This window comes from Gavialis gangeticus, unplaced genomic scaffold (genome assembly GCF_001723915.1).
Source record: "Gavialis gangeticus isolate Ggan-Ray unplaced genomic scaffold, GavGan_comp1, whole genome shotgun sequence".
NCBI lineage: Eukaryota > Metazoa > Chordata > Crocodylia > Gavialidae > Gavialis > Gavialis gangeticus.
This window is the reverse complement of record NW_017728993.1, coordinates 32561050-32578662: the sequence shown is the minus strand read 5'-3', so window position 1 is coordinate 32578662 and position 17613 is coordinate 32561050. Positions and strand designations below refer to the sequence as shown.

The following is a 17613-nucleotide window of genomic DNA, read 5'->3' as shown; positions in this document are numbered from 1 at the left end:
GGGGGGGTGAGGAAGGGGGGGATGCTGAGCTCTTTGAACTTCCAGTCAGTTCAATGGAGGCTGTGGAATTTCAACACATTGGAAAACACATCACTTTTCTGTATGTGGAGTTAGGTGTCTAACACTAAGCACCTAAGTCTGAAAATTTCAGAGTTTTCAGGAGTGCCTGAATCCCATTGACAATCGATGGGTGCATCTACATGGGACACATTATTGCGCATTAGCCTAATTTAGTGTGCATTATGGTCACATGTCTACATGTGCACACCCTTAATATGCATTAAAAAGGGCAAAATTAGGCTAATCGTGCCTAAATTTGATGCCTGCAAATGCAGGTAGTTAGTGGAACCTGTCTTTGACTTCTCAGTAGCAAATGCAGGTATTAAATTTAGGCTTGATTAGTTAAAGTACATTAACACATGTGTAGACATGACCTGGCACTAACTTTAGTGCTGGGTCTACCTAGCCACCAGGGGAACATGGCAGGGCTGCAGAGACTTGACACTAACTTTAGTGCCAGGTGCACTAACTTTAGTGCCAAGTCCCTGCATGTGTGGACACCTGCCAAAAACTGCTTAAGATGCATAAACGCTTAAAAGCCCTTGTAGATATGTCCAATGTGAATTAGTTTCCTGTGCGACCCAGATGGTTCTGAAAATAGCATTAAGATTTGGAAGTCATCTAGGTGCCTATGAAACTGTTAGCCTTTAACTCTTGATTCTTTTTCTTGCTCTTTACTTTATGTAAATTCACAGGAGTCATCATCTTTTATGTGGCTCAGTTTACTATCTGTAATCTAATAGGCTTTATCAGTGTTTATAGGGTGTTTTAGAACCTCTGATGAATGACACATTAAATGCAAAGTATTATTATTTTTTATTATTACAACTTTGTGATAAAGAACACGTTTTTTCAAATTCAGAAGCACTCATAAGCAAGGAACATTTAATTGATTACTGCTCCTGGTACCTTTGATTAGAGAGAGTTGGTCTTTAAGATGCTACCTTGCCCTGTAACTCATGACAGCAATGACTAACTTCAGTTCATGTTAGAATATTGATTTGCAGAATAATTAATATCTGGCCTATCTGGTTTCCACTAGCAAATATACTCATATTTATTCACACCCTCCCCATAGTTTTTTGTTATACTATTCCCATGTGTTATAGGAGAATGTATTAAGCCCTGAGCAGGGAGCCAACATAAGGACTATATAGTCACTTAAATTAGGATCCTATTAACTTAGCAGTCAGTGAAAGAACAAGATTTTGAGTACCACCAAGCACTGTCCTAGTCACCAAACATGATCACTGCTATGAAAAATAAAGTTGATCAAGGAATGGCAACAACTTTTTGGAAAACTGAAATTTCCAGAATTCACATTTTCAAATGTTTCAAAATTGCAAGTTGTTTCAAGGAAACCAGACTGTTAAGTGGCACAGATCCACTTGTCCAACCTTCCCCTCACACCTCTGCAGTTCTCCTGAGAAAGTGTGAACACTCCCTTAAAATGGACTGCAGTGGAAGTGACATTGCCTTTTAAGTGTTGGCACTGATATACCATGCTGGAAAGAAAGAATGACAAAATATCCAGAAAAAAAGAAATGTAATAGACTCTGCTCTGTCAGTCTGTTGAGCATTTTGAATAGGTACTTGGCATCTTTCATCACTTCAGTCTGCTGAGAAGAAATGTAGTTTTTGAAAGTTTGAATATAGCTTTGAAGCAAACCTGCCTGTAAATCTTTGACAAATCTCTCATTACAGAAACATACAAGCATGGCTACTGATCTTAGCAAGTCTTAATGACAAGGAGAACAATTTATTATCCATACTCTATACATAGCATTTACAGAATAAGGTGCATGTCTACAGTAAAAGAGTTCTACAGAATTCTGAACAGCTGTTCACATCAATCTGCCTAGCAGTTCTGAACAGGCCTGAAGAGTTTGTGTTTCATATTGTTCAGCATGGAGCTAGTTAGTGGCACCTGTCTTTGACTTCTCAGTAGTACTGACCCTTTATGGTCCCAGTTTATGCATGGGATTGGTTCAGCAGGCCTCTTTAAAAGCACCTGCACTAAACACCACATAATCAACAACACTGTGTAGTGGCACACAGTAGAAAAAATGAATAAAGGGATAGTTTCATAAAGTTCTTTAGGGCTAAGTATAGATCTTCAAAAAGCCCCTGGTGGAAGCTCTGTAACTACTTAAAGTGCTACAAGTTAGAGTGGGGGCTGTGCAGGCCACCCCCAGATTTCTGAGTCAGGGGGAGGGTTGGGTGGGATCTGCCCAGCCAGGGAGACTTCATCTACTCACCCCCAGTTCCCAGAGTGGCCAAAAGCCGGGTCGAGGAATCTGCTGCAGCAGTGTGTTGGCTGCAGTTGTCAGGAGGCTCAGGTAGGGGGGAGACTAAAGCACTTCAGGGTGCCTGTACACGTGTGTGTGTGTGTGTGGGGGGGGGCTGCTTCAACACACTGTAATTACAGTGCATCAAAGCAGACTTGATTTATTGAGTCTCCTGAAGTGTTAATTAGCAAGCCTCCAGCAACCTCCATGTCTCATGTATCAACAGCCCCCCTCTTCAGAATGGTGGTGGGGGCACTATTTGAAGCATGGGAACACTGATACATGAGCTGCTTAAATCAGAGCTGCTCTTGGAGTCACTGTAGTTAAAGTGCCCCCCACCCCGAACATGTGTAAAACTGTCCTTAGTCTGTTGCCACATTCATCAAGGGTTAATTTAGAGCATAATCCACCATTTTTAAAGTGCTTTAAGTGCTGTGAATGCCTTTACTGTTATGGCTTTAAAGTGCTTTCTGCATGCTTAACACACATTAAGTATAACATCTGTACCTAGCCTAGGTCAGATAAAAAGGCACATAGTATGACCTCTACATTTAGGTCAATGCATGCCCATGCACAAGTACTGTATTGAGCATAGACACCACAAAAGTGATTGATTCACCTGTGCTCAAATCAATGAAATTATTGTGCCTTGGGAAAAATTCACATCCTTAAGATAGGCAGAAAGAGGAACTTGCACTGCAGCTCCCTATAACCTGGGGCACTGACAAAGGAGGACTGCTATACTTGTAGGCAATACTATTGTACAAGAGCCCTGATGATAGATAGTTCATGGGAGAGGGAGTGAAGCAACATACATGTCACTCAAAGTAGATCATCGTAAATCTCCAGGTGGAAAAAGTATTGCTGGTACCTTTAACCAGATGCTCCATTGCCTATATTCTGGGACATGACAGCAGAAACTGGCATAACCCCAGGTCTGAATATGACCTGTGGTTTCTCCCCTTTTTGATCAACCAGGTGTTTTAATATACTCAATGCTATCTGAAACAACACAAACTATCTTGGTTTTGTGTGGGGGGAAAATGGGCCTCTTTACAGCATACATTTTTATACTGCAATAAAATTGGCACCTGGTATAGCAAAAAGGATATCAGCATGCACTTTACATGACTTTACAGACTTCATGTGAATAATGCAAGAAGTATTAAATAAAAGAAGCAGTGAAATTACCACTGCTGATAATTTTTCGAGCACAGAATAATTTCTTGAGAAAACAAGAGGCACTATTCATTATGCTCTATCACATAAGCTCGGGTTTCATTTTTTTCTTCTTCTGGCATTAGTTTTGAAAAATGCAAGGATCCCAGCTGCTTAATAATGACGTTGTTGTATTCATGCAAATCCCTCAGAACTTATGTCAACATTTAATTTTACAATAAATATAAAAATAAGACTAGTGCATCTGTAGTCCCCTGGGTGGTAACAGATGAGTCATCCAAAACATCTCCCCTTACAAACACCCACGCTATTCTAAAGGTAATAATAGTCAAAGAAAAATGTTAACATTCGTGTGGTGTATTGAAAGAAGTTTATAGATATTGACAGTAGTGCTCATGAAACAGATTATATCAAAACACCAAATATATTACCTTTACCCCAGTGGTAAGCTTTTGTAAATTGAAGTCAAATATGTAATCGGTGAACTCTGCTAGGATGATAAAAGCAAGAGGGGGGGACTTCAAGCACTATGGATTTAGAGATGGAAATGTTCCATCCAAGCATTTCTCCTTAATGAGTTTTAGAATAAAAATTATTTATACACTGTATGAGTCTGCACCGTGGATTTATATTTTGCTGCATTCCTTATGCAAACCAAACTCCCATGGATGTCAATAGGAGTTTCTCTTGTACAAGGCTGCAAGAGAAAGCATCTTGAGTATTTAATTCAAATCAAAGGAAAGAATGTCCACATCTTTATGTGAAAAAAGTCCTGTAGTATTTAATGAAGATGACAACAGACTTCTACCAACATTAGAAATAGGAGTCTATAGAAAAAAACCTATAAAATTTAATACAGAATTATATCATGGCTATGGAATTTTCAAAACATTTTATATAATTTAACACAGAAATTTCACAGAAAACTTATCCCCTATTCTGTTCTGCATAAGAGTAAACCCACTTGAAGTAGGCTGTATATATTTAGAAAAATGTGTGTTTCTTCAAATACCAGCAGAGCATATTGCTAGTTTTTATAATTTGAGATAGTTACAAAATTGCTCCTAATTTTGAACTTGAAAAAGCTAGCAACATTAGCAGCTGTTTTTACTGCCCTGTGCACAAGAATAAAAATGACAGAAAAAGGTCACTAATTGGCTTGGTCACGTTTACTTGCATTTTTACTTGTTGTAATGGACACTAGGATGGAAAGTGAGACACATTATAGGCAGAGGGTAGTACATCAGACTGCCTGCTGTGCCTGAACCATCACATTAGGGGAAATGCACATTTTAAAACACAGGATTTGCTGATGTACAGGGACCAAAACAGCAGTGACTCTAGGTGAAATCCTAGCTTGAAAGTGAATAGGAGCATTGTCTTTGATTTCAACAGGGCCAGGATTGCACCCCATACGTGATTCACCATAGTAGACTTTCAGAAACAGACACTGAGTGGTGGAAAAAAAGTTGTAGAGTGCAGCAGTATATAACGTGGATTCAATGGATCCCACATTTGCCAAAATGAGAAGGTTGTTGCTGACCATTTTCATTGCTCCATCCCACAGGATGTAGTAATGTCTGCCCCTTGGCTGCCCGAGTAAGGATTCTGTCCCTCAAGTTCCTATGTAGGTCATACAAGTAGAGCCTTCTTTCACCTCGCATGTACCTAGGTGATCAGCACTTGGGAAACAGAAACACCTTTCTGCTTCTATAAAACAAGCACCATTTGACAAGAGCAAACAATGGAGCTCATTCAGATTTCTCATCCCATCAGGGATTATCATAATGACTCTAACCCGCCTACAACTTTTCTTCTTTCGTAGTGCTTCCTTACATACACACTTCACTCTGCTAATTCAGCCCTTTTTCATGCTCTGTCTCCTTATGATTTCATGCCTTCTTTCACATTCCCTCCCCCACCTGGAGAATCATTTCCACATTTCTGCAATGTACCCCGTAACCTCATTCCCTTCCTTCGGGTTCTTTCTCATCCCTTTCTTTAGCCTAGCTCTCTACTTCTAATCACTGCTTGAGACCTGTCCATTGCCACTCCTTTCCGTGACCATGCCGGGATTTACTAAACAAAGCAAGCGAACAGAAATCAAACTCAAAAAGCTTTTCCAGAGAACATTTCTTGTTCCCTTCTTTTGTTGTCATACCGCTAAGGCTGGCTTTCTTCACACAAAAATAGATGTGTTGATAGTGTCTCTGATCATGGTGTGTTCTGTACTATCAGATTGTAAGTTGTCTCAGACAGCATCTTGTCTTTCTTGGTGACTGTAAAATACTAAAATACCACCTATGTATGATTTAAATAAAGTAAGACAATGGCAAAAAGACAGTTGTATTAGCTGTGTATCCACGTATCCCTTTGACTTGGAAATGCTGTGAGAGTTTTTGAATGAGACTGTGCACGGAAGAGTATGTTTATCTTTGCAACTCGGCGTAGTCTGTGTCCCAGAGGAACTGCTTGGTATTAATGAAAAGCTGAATAGTTCCTCTACCACACTAGGGATACCCTATCAACTATATTGCACACACCCTTATTTCGTAAGCCATCCTTACTGTCTTGCCTTCCCCTTTTTCTCTAATTTCTTATGTTCCATTTTACTTGCAGCCCTGAGCTCCAGCTGCACAGACTGAATTTTCTTTTCCATGATGAGAAATCCTCACCAATGACTATTTGTTTTGTCTACATGATATGGCAGAGTTGTAAAAATGTATCAAGTAGACTACAGACACACTAGCTTTTTTGTGGGGCATTTAGAAATTTTAAAATAAACACCTTTACTTTTTGTACCATTGGAATACTGACTCCAGGAGTCCTGTATTTGATAACATGCTCATACAATGCACATGTCTGGAATGAAATGCCTGATCTTGCTAGATACCTTCAAGATATTATCAAAATACAGGTGGGTAATCTGGTAACCCAACCTACTTGGAAAAAGTATGCAGTGGGAACTTGATACCTGAAAAACCCTAATTGAAGTGAATGTGTGCAAGAGACTTGGTAACCTTTAACTCGGATCCTAAATCAAGCCATTTATACAACTATTTTTGTTGCTTTTAGATGTCTCACATTATAAAATTAAAACAGGTAAATCTACCAAGAAAATCAAAGCAGTAAGCAGACTTCTTAGAATATAAAGGATTATAGATGGTTTTGAGACATTCAGGATCCCACCCCCCTGTTTTATGTTACAGCTCATTTTTGGATTTTACTGAACACTGTGAAGTTATTTCCCCAATTACAATGTTTGCCGAAAGAAATAGGCTGATCCACTATGCTAGAGATGTACACTATTCTATTTTACACTGGTGTGAATGAACCAGACCATGATGCAAAGATGCAGTGAACTCAACCTTAACTATCCTGTTCTGGTATACACAGCGTGTGGTGTCCACACACAACAATCCCTGCAAGCATTGCAAAGCCTGGGGATTGTCGCACCTGTCTCAATTCCCAGCAAAGCTCCCTGGAGCAGGTGCATAATGTCTATGGTTTATAATGTCTGTTTGCACCTGTGCCTCTTAACTAATGACCCTTTTCTGTTTTCTCTTGTTTTGATCTCAGGAGTGAGAGAGATGCTGCTGATGCAGCAGACAGGCAGCTGTGGGAACCCCCAGTAAAGTACATTAGGGGCATGTGCCTGTGTGTGTGCCTGCTAACTAACCACTGATTTTGTCCTTTATCTTTTGCAGGTGACTTCCCTCAGGATTAAAAAAGTTCACATATTTTAGAAATTCTTATAAAGCTTGGTAAAGTTCATGTTACCACTATGTGCTTCTGTGCTGCTCTGTGGGTTGGGATACTGAGGAGGCAAAAAGAGCCCCTTGGGTCTCTTCTAAGAGGAGCGAGTGTGGGAAGCATAGATTTAGGACCAACCAAGTATTTCCACATTTACTCTTGAGCCGGCACACACCTGGTACCGAGTACCTTGATAGGTGACAGAGCCAGAATTCTCAGTTGTGAAGGCTGTTAATTGAAGTGTAGTCAGGAGCACAGTGGCATAGCACTGGGAGGCAACAAGGATGCTGAATCATACTCACCATTAATGAAAAACTGAGCATTGCAAACTCAATGTAGCAAGGCCATTTGGAAGTATTTCCCCCTTCTCATGCCTATGTTTCAACGGTAGGCTTGTTGATATTGGGGCCAGGAACTGGCCAGAAGAGCACGTGAGGTGGGCTGCCAGCAAAACTCATTTAATATAATAATTGCAAATAATGTCTTGCAAATATAGTGTTTCTTTTACTCAAAACCTTCTTGCTAGCAGTTCCTGGGTGGTGTGCATGCATGTGTGTGTGTGTGTGTGTACTTGTAGTTCACAGCTACTCTCTGAATAGTATAGATGAGCAATGCTATAGTTTGCTCAAAAACCATTTGGTTTGCTTATTTGCTATCCATGCTGTAAGTGGCCACAGTTTTCTTCCTGCTCCTTGAGAGGAGGGCTGCAGCACTTCAAACAAAAGAATAATGAACAACAAATGATGAATGGTGAATAACAAATACTTTTGCTCATTCATAAGTGCCCTTGTTTGCTTATGATTGCATGCAATTTTGTATAAAAAGCAGCCACCTCCTAAATATGTATGTGTAGAAAAGCCCCTTCACATGAATATTCTTGAATAGCAAATAATGCTGAATGAGTCAAATACAGGCCCCAAATTTGAATGAATGTTTGTGAGCAGTATTCTCTCAGCACTATTCTCTCAGTATTCTCTCATACACATAAGGAACTATGGGCAGAATAACTCCTATTTAGAGCTAAATGGATTCGTGTCCCAGCCATTTGCCAATCATTTAAAATCTGCATGTAAAATTTAACCATAATTCCACTGAACCATATAAGGTAACTTATATTTCATAATTTAAACATCCTCTAGATAAATACATGTCAGTACAAGCAGCTTTTGTATCTTGTATCCTTTCCTTGGCTTAAAAGCGTTCATCCAATATCAACTAGGTAGTGAACTTTGAAGCAGAGTCCACTGTAATAATAGTAAAGTTTAATGATGCATGGCTTTGAGAGACTGACAAATTCCCAGCCAAAGTATTGATTTCTAGAGAATTTATGAAGCACAGGCTGTATTCTGTGTCATTATGGTCCATTTTTGGCTGGAAGAATCATGTAAAATAGATTTTTAAATGAGTGGTAATAGCCAGACATAAAGAAGGTATTGATGTGTGTCATGAAGGGTGAAATAGCATGCCAGGTAAAGGCATATAACAAATTGAAAACAACAGTGCTGCAACTCCTACAAATGTAAATTTGTTTTTAGTTTTAATCAAACCTTTGTATCAATAGGTACAAATTTTGCTACACAAGTGCAGAATATATTAAAAAAAACCACGGGATTTTTTTTAAATGCAATTATTTACAGTTCGATTTCATGCTTCACTTTAGAATACATGTCTATAAAATGCATATCTCACTTACAGACATGTTAATCAATATGAATTGTGTACTACATTACAACAAAACTACATCTGAGATTATTAGAAAAAAATCAAATGCACGTAGTTCTGCTTACTTGAGCAATATGTGAAAATTAATAGCTCGAACCTCGACAGAACTCTTGGTTAGAAGGCAGGACAATCTACCTTTTTAAAGTGAGAGCTCTAATAAGACTTTCTGAGATGTGCACTGACAAGGTAAAACCAAATTATGGCACAAACAAAACTTCCAAGTGGGTTAAAAATATGATGGTGTAGCGAAACTAACACAAAGATGGAGAAAAAGAGAAGAGTAATTGATTAGGTTGCTAAGGTTTTATAGAAAAGTAACACTGCATCTTAATTGCATTCCAGCAGCCTCTTTTTGAACTAGAAAAAGAGGTCACCTAGGTCTAACAGTGTAAGGGACCTACATAGTCCAGACATAAATATATCTCCCACACACCCAGAAGCGCCATGAGAATCAGCTAAATCCTCCTCAGAGCAGCTGCTTTTCAACAATTCAAGAGTTTATCAGCCTAATAAAAAAACTGCCCTGGCAGGAAAAAAGGCTGACAATCTCAATAGGCTCTTCTGTGGCCTAGTGGGACTGAAGAACTCTTCAAGGTCTTAGTCAACTCTGAACAGAGGGCTCTGAACTGGCACACTCATCTACACCACAAGCAAGTTGTGCGACCCAGCAAGAGGCCATTCTTTATATAAACGTTTTTCCCAGGAAAAATGCAGGCAAATTCAAAGAAAATGGGTTGAATCCAGGGTGCAAGGTTAGCACAAAAGTACTTTAGGACTCAGAGAATCAGGAAAAATTGTTTCCACCTGTAGTACAATCTTAAAGCAGTAAAGACCACAGCACTGTTCAAGTTAGAGTCCACCCACAGTTTTGTTTTTTTATGTTTTTGCTGGAGTTTATAAAAGCAGCCATCACTTCTCAAATGTAATGTATACAAGGATTAAATCCCCTGCTCATGTTTTTATAATAATTCTAAAGGCTCAGCTTGGCACAGTATAAATAAGTCAGTGACATCACTGCCTTCCTTCTTTCTCTATTTGTTATTTATTTTTAAATTAAGTTTTCACAGGCTATTTCACCCTAATTCAAATCTTCCTGTCTATTACCAAGTTAAGACAGACCTTTAAAGTTATTGTAACATAGCTTTCATGTGTTAATATGTGCATACATATAGTATACCTAAGTGTACATAATTACTCTATCTGACTGAAACAAATCAGCTTTACTAAAAGAGAACTGTCCCTTTTATCAACAACATTAACAGCTGAAAAGGGGAAAATATGTCAATTTAATGGCATATTAGATTTAGTAAATCAGCTATTCCTACAATTATTAGTTCACTTGATGACAAGTGTTCAAGAACCACCTTTGATCACTGACAAGGCCCCACAAAAATCGTATAAACTATGATAAATACCTATAATTAACAGCATGAAGTTATTTCTGACCTACAGCAAAGGAATGACTTCACATACTTCAAAATTTTCAGGTTGTTTACTTACTGATCTATGTGGTTCATTTGTGCTCTTAGATTTTACACTGTGAGACTGCTCTAATCTGCTTGCATGCTGCTGCATGTACGAGAGGAGCATCTATAATGCATGGCTAATTTGTGTGTAATTGCAGCAATTTGCATGTGCAGATCAATGAACTGTGTAAGCAAATGGCAAGTATGCATCTAACAGCTGCTCTTTGGGCACTTTGGGCTGTACTCACAATGAAACCCATTGCATGTACAAACCAGAGACATAACTGTAAACAGGCAGAAGGGTTTGGAGTCCCTGACTGAGTGGGGCAACAGTGTGGTGCAGTTAGAGGTAACCAAGCTAGTTCATGTGTTATGAAAAACAAGGAGCACTTTGATACATGCTCCAGGAGTGGGCTTGGCTCCAAGAGCCGCTCTCATTAAAACACCACAGTGTCTTGTGTATCAGCGTCCCCATGCTTCAGAATGGTGGAGGGGCCACTTGAACTAAAACTCATTTGACAAGCTTTAGTTAAAGTGCCCCCACTGCCATTTTGAAGAATGGGGATGCTGATACACGAGACACGGAAGCTGGCTGGAGTGCGATAATGAATCGAGTCTGCTTCAATGCACTGTAATTACAGCGCATCAAAGCAGCCTCACCACATGTCTATAGGCAGCCAAGAGCCATGTTCCAGATTCCTTGAATACTCAGAAAACCTGCTGACTTCAATGGGAGTGTACTCAGAGTGGTAACTTCACTAGCAGATCTGAAGATTTTAGAAACCAGTCTGGTAAAATTCTGCTTTTTTCTTCTTTTGATCTTGTTGTCAGCTTATATTAGCTTATATAACTCAAAATGTCATCTTCCTATGAAATAGCTGATCACTGCCTATATTTGCCATACCATAGACTTCCCAACCTCACACATTCTTTTAACCTGGCCTTCACCCAAAACTGCTTTCACAAAGACCAAATTCTTTTTCTGATTATCATATTACCTCCTCCTCCATTAATCATTCTAGATTCTGTCATTTCCCAAGACTTCTTGTCCATTAATTTTATGATTTCCTTGATACACTTTACCCAGTGGTACCATTTTGGACTCAAGGCACCCCTCCATAACTTCTATGAATTGAGTAGCACCTAATTTCAAAATCTAATTTATATATTAATAGTACTTACCTCCTTGCAGAGGGATCAGGAGACTGGCCCAGCAGGGACAAGCTTGAGCCTGCCCTTATCTCCTCACATCTCACTTTTCTCCTTATACCTTGTGGCACCCTTCAAAGGATCTGGGGGCACCATAGCACCCTGGTTGAGATTTAATGCTCTACCAACTTCTTCCATCAGAAACCATACGTGCTCAATCTTCAATAAATCCAACTAGATCTTAAATACATGACACTTTTGTCCTCCAAATTGGCATGAAGCTTTCAGAGTGAAATTCAAAATGGAAGGGAAAACAAAGCCAGGCAATTCTACAAAGCTCTACAAGAAGTACATTCTTGCAGATCCTAACATTTTCTGTAATGTGAATAATTCTTCAGATACCCTGAACTATGGCTTACATCTAAATTCAGTAAATCTGGAACAATTTAATGTTCTTCAGTGGAGTTAGTCTGGATTCACACCTGTGTTTCTGGAGAAGGATTTGGCCAAATATTATTTTAAATCACATTTATTTAATTCCCCCCTAATATGCAGAAATTTGGTGTTCAGGGTATGAATGTGAAGAAGAGAATGGTGCTATCCCAAAAGATGTTAATGGGTTTCATTAGTTCAGTATCAGATCCAAGTAAAATTACACAACTATGAAAACCAATAGGTGTGTCAAGACAAAGGAGCAATCAAGTCCTTAAATGTAGTACAACTGAGGCAGGTCAGAGTAAAGCTATACGGATTGAGGAGTTTCCCAGGTTACAAATGTGGGGCTAGAATATTGATTACAAGGTGTGCGGGATTGAAGTAGAAAAAAAATCACAAGTGCAAGCATGACAAGAAGAGAAAGAAGAGAAATAAAGATTCCTGGGCAAAAGTGATCCATTGGAAGGACTCACTTTCTAAGCAACAAAAATGTCTGCTGTTTATTGTTTAGACCATGTACAGAGTATCAGGATTTTTTGTACATTTTTTTTCTAAATAAATGTTTATATTAAGAATATACCTGACTCTCACAATCAATTTCTCATTCTAATGGAAACAACCTTGAAAGTTCTTGGCTAATTACCCAGGTCCGAGGGACCATGGTAGTTTTTTTAACGAATTAAACTAGTGGGAAAAGTTGTCTACAGTTAATGCAACAGCAAGCTTTACTAGGAGTACGTCAAAATTATTTGTATTCTTTGTGGCTAAATAGACAAAGTGAAAGGCACAGCTTCCAAACGGTTTCCTCTGTGAACTTTTGACACAAGTTTACTTAATTTCTTGGCTCTATTTGGCTAGTGGTCTGGGGTGTGAAGCAAAGTATGTCACGGCAAAATGAGAACAAAGACAGACCAATAATGCACAGAAAGCAAAACCAAGCCATGCAGTAAATGACTTACGAATTAGGCTTGATAAAATACATGGTGTGTATATTTATAATAACCTAAAAATACATTTACTCATCTTTGTTTTTGGTTCAGGGAGGAATTTTACTTTTAGAAAAGCAAACCAAAGTAAAGTCTAGACCAACAGCCCTCAATCATTTAGAATCAGGGCACATTTCTATAACTTCTTTAAGTTAGGGACACCCCAATTGAGAACCACTGTTGTGCTGCCTTTACTTACTTTAGTGGTTCTCAACCAGAGTAGTGCCACCACTGCCAATGTTGCTGTTGCACCAGGTAAAAGGATCAGACTGGGAAAGGCTGTGGTATCCAGCCATCACAGCACTGCTGTCACAGTCAGAGCATAGTGGTCACTGTGGTACAGACACACCCTTAGAAAAGTTTTGTTAAGTTATTTTGTGGTGCTGGCCTTGTGCATACTGTCCCAGGATCAAAGAGAGCAAAAGCAGCCTCCTCTTGTGTAAGTGTTTCTTCCATACAACCAACAATCAAAGTCACAGCATAATGGGATAGTGGGCACAAGGGGAGGTCAAGGTCAGGCACTTCTCCAGATACAATTTTATTTAAAGAAATATGTCTCTTTATTCACATTCTGAGTTGCAGGCAGCGTTTTTCATTACACAAGAGTGTGCAGTATTATACAGGTTTATAGTCAGTTAGTCTATATTACTGTAATCTACCATTGTGAAGATTATGTAAAACAACAATTCCCACGGGGTGTAGTCTAACTAACCTGGACGGATGCAAGTGAACTGCTCTCAAAAGGAAGAACAGGTCAGAGCTTACCGAACGTGATTCACCACAAGGACCAAGGGGAATAATTGCTGTCTGCCTGACTTGTTTTACTTCATGTTATGTGCTGTATGTACTGTTGTCACTATGTTGGAGTGTGGGATGCTGCTGGGTGCTGCTATACTGTTTTTTTTTATGTACTATCACACAATAAAAACATGGTGTAAAAATACACAGGGAAGTATAACACAGCCTATCATCTGTTCTATCCTAGCACTGCTAATGTTGTCTAAGTCTAAATAAATGGCTCAAATACTAGCATCGTACTTGAAAATTCTTTGCACAGCCCTCATGTTTTTGAGAAGAGCAGCTGCATAGAGTTTTAGGAATTAAAGATGAAAAAACCCTACACAGACATCTAACTCATCCCTTTACAAGTGAAAGGCTGGCTTGTACAGGCCTGTGCTACAATATTTGTTGTCACTAATATTTTTAATTGAGCATCTGAACACACAAACTTTTCAATGGATCATAAAGGACAAGACACGGCAATTAAAAATAATACCTGCCAGTGCATGGACTTAATTTGTTTTATTTGAAATTAATTTATTGTTTAATTTCTAGGATATGTGAATCAATATATGTGTTTGTTAACACTCATGTAATTGTTTTAATAATTTCTCTCTTGAAAGTGGAGGCAACAGATAACTAGTTTAAAAGATTCTACATAGCACACTGTGTATCCTAATTTATACTATATCTATATCTATATACATTTGCACATTCCACAGAATTTTTAAAACAGTATTTTTTAGTATCTGCAAACTATTTGCATGCCTATACAGGATTTTGATGTATAATTATATATTTGAAGCATGTAATTGTACATACACTTTAGTTTGCAAAAATATGATGTGTACTTCTTTGAAGAAATCCCATCTTAAAAGTATGCACTGTTTTTTTTTCTTAAAATGGATATAAAACATAACATCCCATCTTTTCTACAATCAAAATCATTTTATTTTCAAGGTCCTTAATAATAATTCTGTATTTCTTCCTTCAGTTTCATTATACTATGCTATATAACTTTTACTTTATATTAAAATATATCTCCTGTATAAAATATCGAGAGCTCACAATACCCTCCCATAAACATACATCAGAACATGGCACTATTATAATTAACATGTACCATAATATATTTATAACATGAGACTTAATCATCTTGTTGGATGCACACTGGAAAGGAAAAGGGTGGAAATTGTATCAGACAACCATAAAAGTAGTGCCCTGTATCTACATGCTACTTTTACCTGGGGATAGGGGGTCAAAATTACATCATTCTTAGCATCTAGCTTTTATGTGAGATAAGGAATTATCACATTCACATCCTATAAACACAGGCAATAATCTACATAAATGAAAATATAAACCAAAATAAAAATACAAAACCCCATATAACTTATAGATTAACATCACTGAAGAGTACCTTCCAAATATCACAGTTTTCTGCACACTTCTGAGTATGGCAAAGCTATATTTAATTATTAATGAAACCCCTGCACTTGACTATTATATAAAACATTCTGCACTGTATAATATTTGCTTCAAAGAGAAAGATAATAGCATGTCAGTCTGTCTGTAAATCTAATGCTTTAGTTTCTACTAAAACACATTTAAAATGTCTTTAAGCCTTCTCCAACATGTAAATAATGATAAAGATTGAGGAATTTTGCCTCCATACACAATGATAATTAATTACTAGAGGAAACCTTGCATCTGTAACATTAAATATAGTCACTCTTCAGAGAGCATGAATGACACCAAATAAAAAATATTGCCCATTACTAGGAATAGAATGTGTATACAGGTCCCTGTATTTGAAACTATCCATCTTTATCCTTAGCTTTCTCCTTCTCTACCTCATATTCTAGGCTAGAATGCAAGCAAACAACTCTTGTAAAAGGAAACTCAGCTCTCGCAGATGTGAGCAGCCAAGATGCCCCCACAAACTTGTGGGAAAGACCAATCACAACAGTATTCCCTGTGCATAGGGACTGTGTATAGGGACTGCCCGTCCTTAGCACAGCCATCAGAGCAGAGACAATGTGGAAAGTAAGACTACAATCCTTCCCCTCAATCAGTTTTATCATTATTATTTGTAAAGAGAGGTGGTTAGCCAGGTTAATCTGAAGTCAGGCAGAAGGCAGAGGGGGGTGGCACTTTAGAGATGAATTGACCAGAAGCTATGAATAGGTGGACTACAGTCCTGTGCAAAGTGGCAAGTATTCACTTTGGATTCAGATATGGCTGATTCGGAGGGACAGTGATTCGATTCAGTGATTCGAATCACTGTCCCAATTCGATTTAGCTGAATTGGATCCGAAGATTCAACGCCACTTCGGAGATTCAGCCATAGACTAAACAGGCAGCAGTCCTCACCATGTTGGACACAGCTGCCTCTAGCTGATAAGTCTGCTGTGGTGGGTGGAGGGGAGAGGGAAGGGGTATGGGAGGCAGATCAATGCCCCTCACAGCAAGGGAGGGACTGGGGCTGGGGCTGGGACAAGCTGCCCAGCTGGGGCAAGGGCGCGCAGGACTCAGGAAGGAGGGCGGGGGGGGGGCATGGGATGCAAGCATGGCAACACTGGGAGAGGGGGCTATGTCCTGCTGCTGCTTGCCCAGCTGGAGTGGGGCGGGGGGCACGCAACGCAGGTGCAGCTTGCTCTGGGTGTAAGGGGGCAAGTGACAGCAGGGCAGAGCCCCCACTCTCACTGCTGCCATGCCTGCATCCCCCCCCTCCTCGCCGAGTCCTGTGCCCCCCCACACCCTGGCTGGGCAGCCTCAATCCCTCCCTCACTGTGGGGGCATTTATCTGCCCCCTCCATGCCCCTTCCCTCCTCCCTACACCCACCACAACAGACTTACCAGCTAGAGGCAGCTGTGTCCAGGGTGGTGAGGACTGCTGCCTGTTTAGTCTATGGCTGAATCTCCAAAGCAGCACCAAATCTTTTCTGAATTGATTTGGAGGCTTCCTTTTGACCTTTTAATCGGTCTTTGGACCTAAAAAATTGGACCTTTTTAATTGCTTTTCTGATTTGATGCAGATTTGGAGATTCAGCTGCTGAATTGGACTGAATCTCCTCTGAATCAAATTGGCTACTGAAGCTTCACACAGCCCTAGTAGACTATTACCTACAAAAGCTTACATCTCTTTGAACCATTCCATCTCTAAAGATGCCACTCTGCCTTGCCTTCATTATTATTTGTAATGTGGCAGTGCCTAGCAGTTCTCATCATAGACCAAGCTACCTGTGTGATAAATGCTGTATGAACACATAGCCAAAAGACTCTGTAGGGGAGAGTCATATGGGGGAGTCCAAGGAAACAAAAAAACAGTATTATTCAGCCTGATAGACATTGGTATTATCAGTGCACCAATGGCCTAATGTTGTCAAGTGTTTTATAGGCACTGTGGCAAGGAACTGTTTTAAAGGAGGATTTTAAGAAGGATAATTAGGTAATTATCCACAAAATGACAAGGACCTTCCCTCAAGCATAATGGGAAGCATGGGGGAAAGCATGAAGGAGATTGTTTGAAAATTAGCAAATGGATGACAGTGGCTGGCATTGTGAGCTGATCAAATATAGGAATTAACATGGGTGGGTGGGTAAGGGGTTGTGGGGGGCTATGGGTATGTGTGTGTGGATATGTATGTATATAGGGTGTGGGGTGTGTGTGGATATGGGTGGGTTGGTTCTGGGGGTTCTGGGGAGGTGCATTTGTGGGGATGTGTGTGGGTGTGCATGGGGTTTACGGGGGGCTGTAGGGTGTGTGGAGGGGGAGAGTGTCGGGGTGGGGGG

General features: G+C 39.5%; 1 protein-coding gene and 1 long non-coding RNA gene across 8 annotated transcripts in view; one reads left to right on the top strand and one right to left on the bottom strand.

Moving 5' to 3' along the window:
• The window catches only part of LOC109286777, a 34958-nt gene extending 27146 nt beyond the window's left edge, over positions 1–7812 (top strand). The window contains exons 2-4 of the long non-coding RNA XR_002094676.1: positions 5095–5154; positions 6147–6444; positions 7235–7812. This is a non-coding gene — a long non-coding RNA (uncharacterized LOC109286777). The remainder of the gene's footprint in view (positions 1–5094; positions 5155–6146; positions 6445–7234) is intronic.
• Positions 1–17613, bottom strand: part of ADGRL2 (adhesion G protein-coupled receptor L2) — a 603135-nt gene that overhangs the window by 414008 nt on the left and 171514 nt on the right. The window lies entirely within an intron of this gene.